General features: G+C 42.4%; 1 protein-coding gene across 10 annotated transcripts in view; it reads left to right on the top strand.

The window, feature by feature from the left end:
• Positions 1–13,941: 13,941 nt before the first annotated feature.
• R3HDM2 (R3H domain containing 2) overlaps positions 13,942–17,831 on the top strand; it is a 173,504-nt gene continuing 169,614 nt past the window's right edge. For all 10 annotated transcript variants that reach the window (XM_060762996.2, XM_060763001.2, XM_060763008.2 and 7 more), the window contains exon 1: positions 13,942–14,653. The gene's annotated coding sequence lies outside the window, so the exon portion shown is untranslated. The remainder of the gene's footprint in view (positions 14,654–17,831) is intronic.

Genomic DNA, 17,831 nt, shown 5'->3' with positions numbered 1-17,831 from the left:
TCCTTGAATCTTGTTTTGGTACTGTTCCATTTTCTTAGCAGAGGCCAACAGGGGGCGAGAGAGAGAGAGAGAGAGAGAGAGAGAGAGAGAGAGAGAGAGGGAGGAAGGATAGTCCATTTTATGGGGGTGGACAGTGGGTTGAAGGACTAAAATTGTTTCCCCCTGTTTTCCTGTTATTCCCCCCACACATGTCCCCGTCGTGGAAACAACCCTCATCTATGATATGTTAACCAGGAAAATACAGGAGAAATGGTTTTCCTCCTTTAATCCCCCCACCCCCATCCCATAATATCCTTCTCTCTCACACACATCCCCTTGTGATCTCCACCCAATAATGGAACAGTACCTTTGTTTTATATCAACACTTTTTGTGTTGGGTTGTTGTAGGTTTTTTCGGGCTATATGGCCATGTTCTAGAGGCATTTCTCCTCTATGCCTCTAGAACATGGCCATATAACCCAAAAAACCTACAACAACCCAGTGATTCTGGCCATGAAAGCCTTCGAGAATACTTTTTGTGTTAATAAAATATTTCATTTTAAAATGGTTCACATTACTTTTAAAAATAGGTACATGAATATTGTAACTCTAGCAGTAAATGGCCAGCAAGGCAGCGTTGTTGTAAATGGGAGCTGTAGAGAATGGAAAGATAAAGGACTGAAAGGAAAGAAAGGAAATAAACAAAGAAATTTCTCAAACTCCAGTCTGGAAGGATGAAAAAAGAAAGGAACATTTTTACATAAATGGTGCCTTGCAGGGAAAGCGATAAAAAAGGAATAATTTTCTTTCTCTCAGATTTCAGTCCTGTGCACCATGGAGATGTGTGTGTGCCTCTCACTGCCCTCCTTCATCCTTGCTTGCTTCAATCGCTGCAAACTGGATGTAAAGTCCAACAGCAGTTAGCACTCAATTAACCCAGTTGGGGAGGAATCTTGCCCTTTCCAGTAGCCTTAAGCAAAAGTAAACTGCTGCAGCCTCTCCTAGCTTTGTTGTGCTCCATTGAGAACTTCTGCCATCTTCACACTGATATTGCTCAGCCACATCCTGGTTTTCAGCTACGAAAAGTTGGAGTCTGGATCCACTCAATAGGAAAGGGACCTATTTCTGAATAAACATGCACCAACAGCTGATGGATATTCACTCCTGGAGAAAATGAGATGGAAGAAGGAAAAGGAGGATGAGTGCATCAGAACAAGAGACAAAGAAATTGTGAGCAGGCAGGTGGGAAAACAGCAGTACAAAGAGTACCCACAGAAATTCTCTGACACCTGGGAGGAATTGGGATGGCAATGGCAATAGGTGAAACAGGCTGGTAAGGGAGGAAGAGGCCTTGGCAAGGAAGGGGTAGGGAAGGAGATGCTTCATAGATTTTCAGCCCATGTTTCCCTCTTTCCATAGGTTTCTGTTGCCCTGCTCTAATAGAGCAACATTTTGATCCACTGGACAATGGAATTATGAAGTTCAGTTGTCTTTTGGTACTGACAGGGGTCTGGTGGTTAGCTGGGTTATCTTTTTCTAACAACAACAACAACAACAACAACAACAACAACAACAACAATTTTATTTCTTACCCATCTCTCCTCATGGCTCAAGGCAAGTTACAACATCGCTAAAAGTACATAATTATCTAAAACATGTTACTAAAACATATTACACATATTAAAACATATGTCTACAAAATACATATTAAAATACATAGAACAAAGATTAAAACACAGGACATGAGTTTAAAATTCATGATTAAAACTGGTTGGGTAGGCCTGCCGGAAGAGATAGGTCTTTAGATGGGTTTTAAATTCTGACAGCTCATTTAGCTGCCAGAACTCATCCAACAGGTTGTTCCACAGGCTTGGGGCAGCTGAAGAAAAGGTCCTCTGGGGTGACAGTTGCCAGTCAGGTTCTGGCGGGCTGGAGTAGATGCCACCCAGAAGACTGAAGTGTGCAGGACAGATTGTATGGGAGAAGGTGATCATTTAGGTAATATGGACCCAAATCATGTAGGCTTTAAAGGTCGAAACCAACACTTTGTGTTTTTCTTGGAAACTAATTGGCAGCCAGTGGACTGTTTTTAGTATAGGTGTGACATGCTCGAATTGCATCTTCTCCCTGGATGACTAGCCAAGAGGGGAAGGGATCAAGAAAGTAGGTTGTTCTCCTTACTTGCCCCAGCAACTTGTCCACATCAACAGTACTCACCAATAGAAGGTGATCCTGTGTAATCCCACTCACAGAGTTGCTGGACACCTCATTGTTGGCTTCTGCTCCAATTATAGTGTCCTAGGACTTCATCATAGGACTTCACAAGCATCCTAGGACACTTGCAGGACAGTTGATCTACAGAGCCCCACACCACCCATCACACAACACACACTAACTTCCAGTGAGGATCTGTTGATCAATTGTGGTTCAAGCAACCTAGGACGCTCAGCTCAGAAAGCAGGAAGCTTCCCAAATTCCATTAGGAACAACAGGGCCAGAGTAAGAGAAGCTGCATAGCAATGTGTGATGGGGAAGTATTGCTGCGAGTGAGGTGGGGCATGGGATGCTGGGATTGCCCCGTGGATTTGCTCCGGAGGCTAGTGAATCACCCAGTGTGCCCTCATCAATATGATGAAGTCCTAAGTCAGCTCTTATGCAAAAGATTTTATCTGCCAAATGGTTGTTAAAAGCATCACAGTGAGCTACAAAAGGTTCTAATAATGGGTCAGCAGGGATGGTAACAGAGTTAAACCTCTCACCACTCTGAATAGCTGAGCTGGATATGAATCTGGAGACACAATATGTGCAGAGAAGAAAGCTTTCTTCGCTGCACGGATTGCCACTTTATAGGAGAAAAGGTGGTCTCTATATTGTGTCTTGTCGCGTAAGAGTTGAGTTTTCCGTTATCTGTGCTCTAGTTGTCATCCTTCCTGTTTCATTTCCCTGAGGGTTTCGGTATAACAGGGAGCTTGATTTGTAATGGGTCAGAGAGCACATTTGGGAGCAAACATGTCAATAGCCCAGATTAGATTTTGATTCCACTTATTGACCTGGGATTCAAAAGGATTGTCAGTGATGCCAATCATATAACTCTCAATCTGTGGGTTCCCAGAGGTTTTGGCCTTCAACTCCCAGAAATCCTAACAGCTGGTCAGGTGGCTGGGATTTCTGGGAGTTGTCGGCCAAAACACCTGGGAACCCACAGGGTGAGAACCACTGCTGTAAGGCCCAAAGGATCCATTAGCCTTTGAGGGAGGACCATTTTAATAAGTGCTCCACCCCTGCAGGGGGTGGGTTGTAGCTATGATACTGGCTCTGACAAGAAAATGATCTGTCCATGACAGCTCGGAGTTATTGATCACCTCTGTCCACAGATCCATATATTCCAAGCTGAAAATCACATCAAGGGTATGACTTGCTGAATACATCGGTCCAGAAACCAACTGGGATAGGCCCATGTTTATCATGGATACCATGAACTCCCAAGCTTCACCTGGCAAACAGGTCTCCAGTGCTATGTTGCTTTTATAACAAAGTGTGGGGCTTTTTTTCCATTTAAGAAAACCTTTTCCAAATAATTGCAGTGATTTTTCTAGTCTGTGTACAAATGATAACAGAAAGAGCAAAGATTAAAAATGTTACATAGAAATGGAAAAGAAACCAAATCAAATAAACTAAATCAAGCCAGAAGTCACCTTGACTTCTATGTACTGTATGCCTGGCAGAAGACTAGATGATTTTCTCTTCTTTTTTCACTGTGCCAGTTCTTTTGCTAGTGGAACCAGTCAAAGTCCTGAGAGGTCTTTAGAGGAATGTAATTTAGATAAACTCATGAAAATGAACAAAATCTGACTACCAGTATTAAAAAAAATTAGGACAGTAAATAAAGAAGAACATAAAATGGGAATTCCAGACAGGAAACAATCAGGGCCAGCTAACACTTCCCAAAAAAGGATCCCCAGGCAGCAACCAACCAGGCTTTGATGCTGCAAGGCTGTTCAATGCTAATCAAGCTGGCGAATTGCAACATTCAAACTTTCCTCAAACAGAAAACAGTTCTTTCTCTCACCCTGGACATTCCACAGATATACGTATAAACCTTACTTGCCTAGTTTCCAATACACCTCACAAACTCTGAGAATGCCTGAAATAGATGTGGGTGAAACATCAGGAGAGAATGCTTCTGGAACATGGCCATACAGCTCGGAAAACTCACAGCAACCCAGTGATTCCGGCTATGAAAGCCTTCAACAACATGATTTAGGTAAAGTTTACTCCATTGTGAAATATTCCATACTTGCTTCTGGAGAATTTGAGACCCCAAAAACCTGTTGTTGTTGTTGTTGTTAAAATATTTATTTTATACCTCACTTAAACATAAAAATATTAGCATACAATTTAAAACATACAAATATACAAACATTAAAACAGAATTAAATATAAACAGTATGGAAAAAATCACAGTTAAAATCCATGAGAACATGTTCAGAGTTAAAAACCACAATCTACCAAGGATAACTCTAGGCTGTGCTCACCATGAGCCAGCAAGTGCTCTTTCAAGACACCATTAGCAGTTGGGGGTGATGATGCCTTAATGCTTTATACTTCTCCCTTCTATTAAGGTATAATTTAAAGTTGGCTTGTGCATTTGGACATCTTACATGAGATAGACTGATAGTACATGGCTACATTACTTCTTTCCATCCTTAAGTCTGTTTTTTCATAGCAAGCTGAGCAAGAGACGGGAGGATTGCTTGGGACTGAAAGTTTGAATTTCATCATAAGCTAGCCTACAGTGACCAAAACTCCCCAAAAACTATACAAGTGCAACAATGGGACCAAAAGAGCTTAAAGGAGTAGGCTCTTCGTTCTTGATCAGCATAAGCTTAGAATATATGGCAACTTGTACCATACCTGGTACCCCTTAAGATGACGTTTTGTCGGGCTTGGCCTCATGTAAGTGCGCCGAGTCCCTTGGGGAGATAGTGGTGGGGTATAAATAAAGTTATTATATTATTATTATTATTACTATTATTATTACAGAAACTTAAGAGCTGTTTGGCTTGCTAGCCTTTACTCTAATGGTAGACATGCATCTAGGTGCCGACCCAACTGTCCAGAGACATTGTTTTCACTTAATACCTCCATATAATTATATAGTCATTTAAATTTACGGAATGAAGTAAAATATAAAGTCATCAGAAGCAGGCCTGCTACTGCCTTTTGGTGTGTTCAACTAATGAGTGAAGCTATTGACAATTTGATTGATATCCACAGGATTTCACAGGATTTCACAGATTTATAATGATCTACTATAACAACAACAACAACACTTTATTTGTATTCCACCCGATCTTCCTGAGGAGACTCAGAGCAGATTCCAGCATACACAAGCAAACACTCAATGCCTAGAAACAACGAAACACAGATAAAGGTAAAGGATTCCCCTTCCGGCTTTGAGGGATGGTGCTCATCTCTGGCTCTGTGGGGTGGTGTTCATCTCAATTTCTCAGTCAAAGAGCCTGCATTGTCTGTAGACACCTCCTAGGTCACGTGGCCGGCATAACTGCATGAAGCGCTGTTACCTTCCTGCTGGAGCAGTACCTATTGATCTATTCACATTTGCATGTTTTCAAACTGCTAGGTTGGCAGAAGCTGAGGCTAACAGCAGGAGTTCACCCCGTCCTGTGGAATCGAATCACCAACCTTCCAGTCAGCAAGTTCAGCAGCTCAGTGGTTTCTGCGTGCAGATATTTTCAGTTTTAAGCGCTTCTCTCTTAGAGCCGGCACAAACTAGTGTCTTGTGAGAGCAAACTGTGCCAGCACGACCGATGACGTTGAAGACTCCGCCTCTTTCTCCTCCTATTTCTCCGCGCCCGCGTGGTTTTCCCTTTGCTAGGGCAGCGATGCGAGCGTACTCTCGCTGTTGAATTCTGCCAACAGCGAGAGTACGCTCACATTGCTGCCCTAGCAAAGGGAAAACTACGCGGGCGCGGAGAAATAGGAGAAATAGACGGAGTCTTCGACGTCATCGGTTGTGCTGGCACAGTTTGCTCTCCCAAGACGCTAGTTTGCGCCGGCTCTTAGAGCATTTCTGTTTATTTTAAAACAACAAGAAGTCTTATTTAATCATTTTTCATTCAGGCAGTGATCCTCCCACTTAACCAAAAGTAAGCCTGACTGAAGTCAAGGGTTAATTTGAAGTAAATGTGTATATAATTGCACTTTAAAGAGGGAACCTTTATGTCAAAGACAGCTAGAATTCTACACACATTCAAAGATAACAGGCTGACGGGTCCATTTTCAAGAGTAGAGGCCAATTTCCTTTCCAGGTACAAGTGAGATCCTCATGCTGTGTATAGTAGGGATACTTCCACTATTGGGAGGGAAACCGCATAAAATCCTTGCCCTGCCACTATCTCTTTCTTTTGTTTTTCTCTTCTTGCCTTGTGGTAGTGACAGTACTAGATGTGATGATAGAGTGTCATGTAGAAGGGAGTGAAAATAGTGAAGTGAGGTGAAGGAAAGTGTAAGGTATGGTGGAGTGCCATAAGGCACAAGGATGTAAAGCATGGCATACTTATTGTGATATTTTTCACAGTTGTTATTTTAATCTGTAAAAAAAAGGTATAGGGCAACTAGTTGAAGGTAAGGGAAAGTGCTAACAGTGTTGTCGGTATGATTCACAGATGTTCTGCACTGAAGATCTTGTTCTCTGTGGCTTCTACAATAAAATATATTTTGAGGGGATTATCATACCCCATCCTGGTGTATGAGAGTTAAAAATTATAACAGGCAAAGGCAATGTATGACTTAGTACAGTGTTTCTCAACCTGGGGGTTGGGATCCCTGGGGAGGTTGCAAGGGGGTGACAGAGGGGTTGCCAAAGACCATCAGAAAACACAGTATTTTCTGTTGGTCATGGGGGTTCTTTGTGGGATGTTTGGCCCAATTCTCTAGTTGGTGGAGTTCAGAATACTCTGATTGTAGGTGAACTATAAATCCCAGCAATTACAACTCCCAAATGTTAAGGTCTATTTTTCCCAAACTCCACAATGTTCACATTTGAGCATATTCAGTATTTGTGCCAATTTTGGTCCAGATCCATCACTGTTTGATTCCACAGTGCTCTCTGGATATAGCTGAACTACAACTCCCAAACTCAAGGCCAATACCCACCACTCTTCTAGTATTTTCTATTGGTCATGGGAATTCTGTGTGCCAAATTTGATTCAATTCCATTGTTGGTGGAGTTCAAAATGCTCTTTGATTGTAGGTGAACTATAAATCCCAGAAACGACAACTCCCAAATGACAAAATCAATCTCCCTCCTCCAACCCCATCAATTTTCAAATTTAGGTGTATTGGGTATTTGTGCCAAATTTGGTCCAGTGAATGAAAATACATTCTGCATATCAGATATTTACATGACGATTCATAACAGTAGCAAAATTACAGTTATGAAGTAGCAACGAAATGTTACAGTTTGGGGTCACCACAACATGAGGAACTGTATTAAGGGGTTGCGGCATTAGGAAGGTTGAGAACCACTGACTTAGTGGAACAACTGTAGTTTTAAAAAGGAACTTTCCAAGCTCTGCCTACAGAATTCTGATTGAGACTTCCAAATTCTAAACTTCGGCAGCAGCAGAAAAGTGTTTTTGTCAGGAGTGTTGTGCAATGGGGACAATCAGCTTTTGTCTTGTCTTGCAGTGATCCTGATCAAGATTGATGGCTGCAGATATTTTGTCGGCATAGGGATTGCTGGAGCCTCGTCTTTCCAGTCTTGATAGGAATTGGTATTTACTTTCTGCCATGAAGGATACCTAAACAGTGATGTGTTCTCTGCTGCCCTGCTGATGGCCGGTTGCTGAGCAGCAGTGAGGAGTGACTAGGTCCTGCTGCGATTCCATGGGTCACATGCAGGCTGCCTATTGCCCATCAATGCTGTATGCAAACTTACCTGACAGTACAATCACTGAACTCTGTAGGACTTATTTGTAAGAATGCACAAGATAGCATAGGGAAACAGAAACCTCATAGATGGCTTAGTTTTTGCATTGTTCCAAAAAAGGACCATAATAAGGCTCTTATTTCACAAATATAACCCATTCTGGAGCAGGCAGTGACAGAAAACTATTATTTTTGTTGTTAATATTTTATCTACTATGGTAATATTTTATTGTACTATCATTTCTAGATTTTAAAAGAAATTTTGTTGTATTTTCTGATTGGTTTTCAATGCCATTAGCTGCCCACTATAGGTATGTGAGCATAAGACAGCACAGATTTTCTATAGTACAAATGTTGTTTCGTTAAGCTTATCACTTTGAATTCTTGCTTTTCTACTCAGGGTGTCTACTGTTAGTCTTCCTGTTTCAGTGGAGTTTGTTTTTAGGGCTACTTATAAAGCAGCTCTAGTGACCAGATGGCCAATATTTGGCTTCTCCCTCAAGAGAAACTTGCAGAGTATATTTTTCTGAGCAAACTCAATGTGAACTGTTTCCTTCTTCTCTGGGTCCTGGGTTTCTGTCTTGCAAGAAAGGCAGATAACTCCCGTGCACATTACATTCTGATGGAATGCAGGCTTGTTTCCCTGATCTCTTCACAAAATAAAAAAATGGGGGGGGGGGGGGGGTCAATAGGTATGGAAGCCAAAATAGAGAAGAAAGCACTGTAAGAGTGAACGCAGGAGATTACAATACCAATGGGAATAACTTCCTTTAACAGCTTTCGAGAAGCTTGCAAAATACCCATTACTTTTATTCTTTAAAATATTGGCGTATTTGATCTAGTTGCCATCCCTCCTAGACTGACAACTAGTGGTCAAGGCAGATTCACAAATTAGAATCAATTATGAATATTTTTTAATGGGAGCAAATAATGACGACTGAGAACTTGATTTGATAGTTGGGTTTTTTTTGTCCAAATTTCAGAGTCTTACAATAAATATGATATAGAGGTTAGAACGCCCATCTTGAACAGGCTTGTGACTGTAGATCTTGGGGGCATCTACACTGCAGAATTAATGAAGTTTGACAATACTTTCACTGCAATGGGTCAATGCTATAGAATCACGGGAGTTGTTTTTTTCATGTCAGAAGTGACTTGAGAAACTGCGAGTCGCTTCTGGTGTGAGAAAATTGGCCATCTGCAAGGATGTTGCCCAGGAGATGCCCAGCTGTCTTACCATCCTGTCAGAGGCTTCTCTCATGTCCCTGCATGGGAAGCTGGTGCTGATAGACAGGAGCTCACCCTGCTCCCCAGATTCAAACCACCAACCTTTCAGTCAGCAGTCCTGCTGGCACAAGGGCTTAACCCACTGCACCACAACATTACATACATAATGTTTTATTGATGTAGGTTTGATAAAATTCATATGTAATTCTGGTTCAGACTTTTATGAGTGTTCTGGAAATTTTCTGGAGGACAATAAGGTGACATACATGTTCCAAAATGGGGTGTGGAAGCCAACTTTGGAATTACGGAACTACTTCTTGGTATTTTCTCTTTCTTTGCAACTATAGAGATGACATCCAGAAACAGAAAACTTTTTGGATGCCAGCCAATTATTAGAAAAAAGTCATATTTATTAAAAACCACCCTTCGTAGGTCCAACATCTAATTTTAGATTTCATCTTAAGACAAATGTCTTATATAGTGCTATCCGGTTTAGGAGGACAATTAAGTTTAATAAAGGCTTAATTTCAAATAAATCTGTGTATATTTGTAGCCTAAAATGGAAAAGGGAGATGCTGCTGCTAAGCCTGGACTTTAACACTAAACAAAAGGGAACTTCGGGGGTGGGGTGGGGGATGGGGTGTCCAACAGCCACCAGAGAGCAGCAGGGGATAGGGATAGCAGCAAGAGAACACGCTTGGCACCTGGACTTGGAAACCTCAAAGGCCGTCAAGGTAGTTCACAGCACTTTTTCACTATACCATTTATATGCCTAAATGGCTACTTCTTGACTATATCTTTGTATACACCAAATAGTGCATGTTCCCAACCAAATACCATTAACCAAATTCATGATCCATGTGTTTATTCTTGACATCATGGCAGTGCATTGATTCAAGCAAGTATTATGATAAAACTGCAGTGCATATGCTGAATGTATCCATCTGTCATGGCTGAAAAATAGGTTTTTTGTTTGTTTGTTCCATCGTGAGAGGTTGGAATGGAAGTTGGAACAGAAGATGGAGTTTGGAAAATTTATGCTTTTGGACCCACAACTCTCAAGATTTCTGTAGAACACTGTTTCTGGGATATCCTACACATTTGTTTTTGGCATAACCATTCAGAGCTCCTCTGAAGATTATGCCTAGGGTCTGAATTTACTGACCAGCATCGTGGTCAAACAGCAGTGGCTTTCCATCCTTCTCTATTCCATACAATGTCCTATAGGTGGACTGACTCAATCAAGAAAACCATGGGGGCTCAACCTCCCCCCCCCCCCCCCTTAAACTGGTGTCTAAACTCATGGATCTTGGATTGTCATATTCATTTTGTCCCTGGATTATGGACTTCTTGTCTGGACATTCCCAGAGGGTTACATTAGGTAATCATACTTTTCCAGCTCTCACTCTCAACAATGGGACACTACAGGGTTGGGTGTTGAGTCCTGTGCCTTACACTTTGTACACATATGATGGTACCCCCATCCACCGTAGCAATATCATTACCAAATTCACAGATGATACAGCTTTGGTGGGGCTTATCTCTGAAGGGGATGAGTCTGCCTATTGGGATGAGGTGGATCGGCTGATCTCTTGGTGCAGGGACAATAATCAGGGACAACTGGTGGGGATGAGAGAGAGGGTTTTTTCGGTGGTGGCCCCTCGATGCTGAAACTCACTCCCCAAGGACATCAGGCATGCCCCAACTCTGGCAGTCTTTAGGAGGAGCCTGAAGACATGGTTGTTCCAGTGTGCCTTCCCAGAATAAGGAAACTCCTAGCAATATGTCCCTAAATGCACTTTACCAATGATTTAGGATTGTCTGCACACCCCTTTCCTCTACGAAATTCTATCCTAGTTATATACTTCACCTGGTCATGCTCAGCATTTTAAAAAAAACTTTAATTATTACATTTGGCCCAGCCATAAGTTTTTAATGCGTAGTTGTGCTATCGTTAATGTTTACTGCTATTTTTTGTTTATGAGTTTCATATTGTTTTGTATTGCTGTTGTTGTTGTTTTTGCTGATGTATTATGGTCTCGGCCTCATGTAAGCCGCACCGAGTCCCTTGGGGAGATGGTAGCGGGGTATAAATAAAGTTTTATTATTATTATTATATGTCCTTCACTCAAAAAAAATTGCTTTTGTCATAGAATCATAGAATCAAAGAGTTGGAAGAGACCTCATGGGCCATCCAGTCCAACTCCCTGCCAAGAAGCAGGAATGTTGCATTCAAATCACCCCCGACAGATGGCCATCCAGCCTCTGTATAAAAGATTCCAAAGAAGGAGCCTCCACCACAATCCGGAGCAGAAAGTTCCACTGCTGAACGGCTCTCACAATCAGGAAGTTCTTCCTCATGGGAAGAACTTGGGAGTTGTAGTTGCTGGGATTTATAGTTCACCTACAATCAAAATGCATTCTGAACCCCACCAACAATGGAATTGCACCAAACTTGGCACACAGTTCTCCCATGACCAACACAAAATACTGGAAGAGTTTGGTGGGTAGTGTCCTTTGGTTTTGGAGTTGTAGTTCACCTACATCCAGAGAGCACGGTGGACTCAAACAATGATGGATCGGGACCAAACTCTACACAAATACTCAAAATGCCCAAATGTGAACACTGGTGGAGTTTGGGGAAAATAGAATCTTGACATTTGGGAGTTGTAGTTAATAATAATAATAATAATAAAACTTTATTTGTACCCCGCTACCATCTCCCCAAGGGACTCGGTGCGGCTTACATGAGGCCGAGCCCACAATACAACAATAAAAACAATAGCAAAAGTAAAACAATAATTAAAACTCATAAACAGAAAATAAGCAATAAACATTAACAATAACCCAGCGACGTTTAAAAACCTATGGCTGGGCCAAATGCAATAATTATAATTTTAAAAATAATGCTGGACGTGACCAGGTGACATATAACTAGGAGAGAATTTTGAAGAGGGATGGAGCGTGCAGACAATCCTAGATCACTAATGAAGTGCGTTTAGGGACATATTGCTGGGAGTTTCCTTATTCTGGGAAAGCACAATGGAACAACCATGTCTTCAGGCTCCTCCTAAAGACTGCCAGAGTTGGGGCATGCCTGATGTCCTTGGGGAGTGAGTTCCAGAGTTGGGGGGCCACCACCGAGAAGGCCCTGTCCCTCGTCCCCACCAATTGCGCTCAGGAGCGCGAGCAGGGCCTCTCCAGATGATCGAAGAGATCGTGTGGGTTCGTATACAGTTGCTGGGATTTGTAGTTCACCTACAATCAAAACACATTCTGAACCCCACCAACAATGGAATTGCACCAAATTTGGCACACAGTTCTCCCATGACCAACAGAAAATTCTAGAAGGGTTTGGTGTGCAGTGTCCTTTGGTTTTGGAGTTGTAGTTCACCTACATCCAGAGAGCACTGTGGCCTCAAACAATGATGTATCTGGACCAAACTTGGCACAAATACTCAATATGCCCAAATGTGAACACTGGTGGAGTTTGGGGAAAATAGAATCTTTACATTTGGGAGTTGTAGTTAATAATAATTATTTATTTATTATTTATTTACTGCGCTTATATACTGCAATTCTCAGCCCAGGAGCGACTCATTGTGGTGTACAACATAGAAAAACAAGTGCAAAATACAAGACATAGTGTAAAAATAATCCACAATTCATCATTATCAAAAACATCCTAATCAAAAACATCAACATTACTACAAAGGCCATTCCATGTCGTCTCATCGTCAAACCCACAATCCGATATCATTTCCGTTGTTCCATTCCAATGGTCAATTTATCAATCATTGCACTTTTTGTTCAAATGCCTTTTTAAACAGCCTGTTCTTTAATTTCCTGTGGAATATCAACAGGGAGGAAGCTAGTCTAATGTCCGTAGGAAGGGTGTTCCACAGCCGAGGCGCCACCACCGAGAAGGCCCTATCTCTCGTCCCTGCCAGCCGTGCCTGTGAGGCAGGCGGAATCGAGAGCAGGGCCTCCCCAGAAGATCTCAAAGTCCTCGTGGGCTCATAGGTCGAGAGGCGGTCAGTTAGGTATCTTGGGCCGGAACCGTTTAGGGCTTTATAGGCCAGTGCCAGCGCCTTGAATTGAGCCCGGTAGCAGATCGGCAGCCAGTGGAGCTGGTACAGCAGGGGGGTTGTATGCTCCCTGAGACCCGCTCCTGTTAGTATCATGGCTGCCGCCCGTTGGACCAGTTGGAGCTTCCGGGCCGTCTTCAAAGGCAACCCCACGTAGAGAGCGTTGCAGTAGTCTAAGCGGGATGTAACCAGAGCGTGGATTACCGTGGCCAAGTCAGACTTCTATAATAATAATAATACTTTATTTGTACCCCGTTACCATCTCCCTAAGGGACTCGGGAGAATCTTGACATTTGGGAGTTGTAGTTGCTGGGATTTGTAGTTTACTTACAATCACAGAGCATTCTGAACCCCACCAACGACAGAATTGGGCCAAACCTCCCCCACAGAACCCCCATGACCACCAGAATGGGCCACAGCAACGCGTGGCAGGGGGCGGCTAGTACCATACTAAAATTACACCAGGGAGCCAGCCATCCAGCCAGCCGATTAGTCCTCTTTCCCGCCTTCGGAGGCTAACCCTCTGGCTCCGAAGGTGAAGCGGAGTCCATCCGGCGGGGAAGAAGGAGGAGGAGGAGTTGCGTCTCACTGTTGCCCGTGGCAACAGCGCGAGGGCGGGGCGGAGCGCGCGCGCGTGACGCGAGCTGGGGACACGATGCCTGCGTCGCCGCCGCGTCGCGTCAGGGAGTGACGCCACACGCACACGCGCGCGCGCAGGCGGGCAGGGGGAGGGGCCGGCAGCTTCTTTCCCCCCTTTTTTCTGTTTCCTTTTTTTTCTTTTCTTCCTTCCCCCTTTCACCTCCCCCCCTTTTTCTCTCTCTCTCTCTCTCTCTATTTTTTAAACCTTTCTTTTTTTTCTTTTACCCTTCCTTCCTTCCTTCCTCTCCTCACTCTCCCTCCAGGCCTCAGGGTGCTTGCCTTGCCTTCCTTCCTTCCTTCTTCCTCAGGAGCCAATTCCCTCTCACTTACTCTCTGTCTCCTCGGGCCTACTTCCCTGGCCCCAGCTTTTAAGACCCTGGACATTGGGAAGGCTTTCCCCCGAGGAAGCAGTGCCCCCCATTCCTCTCCCTTTTTGCTTAGGGCCTCCTTCCTCTCCCTTTCTGCTTCCTCTCCCCAGAAGTCCCTCTTCTCTCCTTTCCTCTCCTATTCCTTCCTCTTTCTGCCCCCCTTCTGTTCTTCTACGTCACAGGAAGAGCTAGGAGGGAGGGGGCTTCACAGCAAGTCCCTCGGTCAGCAGCACAGCCTCTCCTCCCCGAAGGAAAGAAGGAAGAAAGGGGCGGGAGGAAGGAGGAGGAAGAAGGAGGAGGAGGAAGGCACACAACCGCTGGCCACTGAGGGAAGGAAAGGGGGAGACAGGTCCCCCTGCTCTTCCTTCCTTCCCTCCCTCTCCCCCCTTTCCTGCCAAGGTAAACAAGGTTTTCTCTGCCTGGGATTTGGAGTGCATGCCAGTTTCCTGTTTTGGCATATTTGGGGAAGTGGAGTGTGTTTGTGGTGGTGGGGCTGCAGATGTGTTCGGGGCTGTGAACTAAGGGGCTGATGGTGATGCAGATTTACCCTCCCAACACTATGTTTATCCCTTTGATTTTGTTCCCCGGACATAGGTGAAGTGTATGCCCTGGTTCATCTGTGCAACAGGTCTAAAGGGAGGAGGGAATGGTTGCTTCAGGTGGAATTTGGGTGTTAGGCACAGGAAGAAAAGTACAGTCTACAAGTAAGAATGAATGGTGCTTAAAGAATATTTTAGATTTCAGGGACAGGAAAAATAACATACAGTGTAAAAAGAAGAATGAATAGTTCTTAAAACAATATTGTGGATGTTAGGTGAAGGAAGAAAGGTACGGTCTAAAGGGAAGAATGAATGGTGCTTAAAGTATACTTTAGATTTCAGGCACAGGAAAAATAACATACAGTATAAAAAGAAGAATGAATAGTTCTTAAAACAATATTGTGGATGTTAGGTGAAGGAAGAAAGGTACAGTCTAAAGGGAAGAATGAATGGTGCTTAAAGTATACTTTAGATTTCAGGCACAGGAAAAATAACATACAGTGTAAAAAGAAGAATGAATAGTTCTTAAAACAGTATTGTGGATACTGTTTTAAGTATCCACACACTTCACTACCTCTGAAGATGCTTGCCATAAATGCAGGTGAAACGTCAGGAGAGAATGCCTCTAGACTATGGCCATATAGCCCGAAAAAACCTACAACAACCCAGTATTGTGGATGTTAGGTGAAGGAAGAAGGTACAGTCTAAAGAGAAGAATGAATGGAGCTTAAAGTATACTTTAGATTTCAGGCACAGGAAAATTAACATACAGTGTAAAAAGAAAAAATGAATAGTTCTTAAAACGATATTGTGGATGTTCGTGAAGGAAGAAAGGTACAGTCTAAAGGGAAGAATGAACGGTGCTTAAAGTATACTTTAGATTTTAGGCACAGAAAAGAAGAATGAATCATTCTTAAACTATATTGTGGATGTTAGGCGAAGGAAGAAAGGTACAATCCAAAGGAAAGGATGAATGGTGCTTAAAGTATACTTTAGATTTCAGGCACACGAAAAATAACATACAGTGTAAAAAGAAGAATGAATAGTTCTTAAAACAACATTGTGGATGTTAGTGAAGGAAGAAAGGTACAGTCTAAAGGGAAGAATGAACGGTGCTTAAAGTATACTTTAGATTTCAGGCACACGAAAAATAACATACAGTGTAAAAAGAAGAATGAATAGTTCTTAAAACAACATTGTGGATGTTAGTGAAGGAAGAAAGGTACAGTCTAAAGGGAAGAATGAATGGTTCTTAAAGTATACTTTAGATTGCAGGCATTGGGAGCATAACATACAGTGTAAAAAGAAGAATGAATAGTTCTTAAAACAGTATTGTGGATACTGTTTTAAGTATCCACACACCTCACTACCTCTGAGGATGCTTGCCATAGATGCAGGTGAAACGTCAGGAGAGAATGCGTCTAGACCATGGCCATATAGCCCGAAAAAACCTACAACAACCCAGTATTGTGGATGTTAGGTGAAGGAAGAAGGTACAGTCTGAAGGGAAGAATGAATGGTGCTTAAAGTATACGTTAGATTTCAGGCCAGGAAAAATAACATACAGTGTAAAAAGAAGAATGGATAGTTCTTAAAATGATATTACGGATGTTAGGTGAAGGAGGAAAGGTAGAGTCTAAAGGGAAGAATGAATGGTGCTTAAAGTATACTTTAGATTTTAGGCACAGGAAGTAATATGCAGTGTAAAAAAGATGAATAAACGATTTATAAACTATACAGTATTGTGGATGTTAGGCGGAGGAAGAAGTACAGTCTAAAAGGAAGAATGAATGGAGCTTACTTTAGATTTTAGGCACAGGACGTAATGTACAGTGTAAAAAGAAGACTGAATAATTCTTAAACCATATTGTGGATGTTAGATGAAGAAAGAAAGGTACAGTATAAAAGGAAGAATGAATGGTGCTTTGAGCATACTTTAGCTTTGAGGCACAGGAAGTAATTTACGGTGTAAAAAGCCTCCTTGAGTCCCCATGGGGAGAAAGGCGGGATATAAATAATGATAATAATAATAAATAATAATAATAAAGAAGAATGAATAATTCTTAAACTATATTGTGGATGTTAGGCAAAGGAAGAAATATGCAATCTGAAGGGAAGGATGAATGGTGCTTAAAGTATAATTTAGATTTTAGGCAAAGGAGGTATGTTACAGTCATGTTGGTAATCAGAAACTATTATTTGTCTCCATGTTGGGTTGTTGTACAACAACCCAGTGATTCTGGCCATGAAAGCCTTCGACAACACATTGTCTCCATGTTGCCATGATATATGTGTATGTAGTTAGGAGATTGGGTTTCATACACTGTAGAGCAGTGCTTTTCAGATTATTTGATGTGATTTTAAAAAATGTGCCAAGGACCACTGGGTAGCATTATTTTTCCTAGAAACTCAACGAACTGGCTTGTTGATCAGCGTCGGCCCATGGGTAGTACTGTAGAGAGTGCTGCTAGTGAAATAATTTAAGAAAAATGTGTTTACTTCCCTGCATGGAATTTGAGAATCTCATTTTCGGGCTAGATTAAGCCATCAGCGTGTCTCCTGCTAGGGCTGGGAGATTATTTGAAGGCCAGAGTCTGAAGGAATCTCATGGGCTCTTGATTTCCATAGGCGTGTGTGTGGGGAGGGGGTAGTGAATCCATTTGCTGTGTTATTGTAACATTGGTAGTCTAAAATTCGTGACCAAAGCTTGCCATGAGAATTCTTTTGAAGGCACCTTCAGCATAAGAAAAGACAGGAAGATGTTTTTAGTGGCTGCTTTTCATTCCTGAAATTCCCTCCCAAGAGCCATTAGTAAAAATTCAAGTCTAAGCATCTTTTGGAAGCAGGGCTTTCTTTTAGTACTTCTCTTTGACTTTTTGAGATATCTTGGGGGATGGTAATGGAATGTAAGGGATATTGATGTTCGTTTACATTACCTGCCTCCAGCCTCTGGGACAGGAAACACATATTTCTAAATGAGGAAGTAAAGAAGCAGCAGCACTTGTAAGGCTAAAGGCAGATTGAAACTCTTCAAAGAG

The sequence above is a fragment of the Anolis sagrei genome, chromosome 2 (genome assembly GCF_037176765.1).
Source record: "Anolis sagrei isolate rAnoSag1 chromosome 2, rAnoSag1.mat, whole genome shotgun sequence".
NCBI lineage: Eukaryota > Metazoa > Chordata > Lepidosauria > Squamata > Dactyloidae > Anolis > Anolis sagrei.
This window is presented reverse-complemented; position numbering and strand designations above follow the sequence as displayed.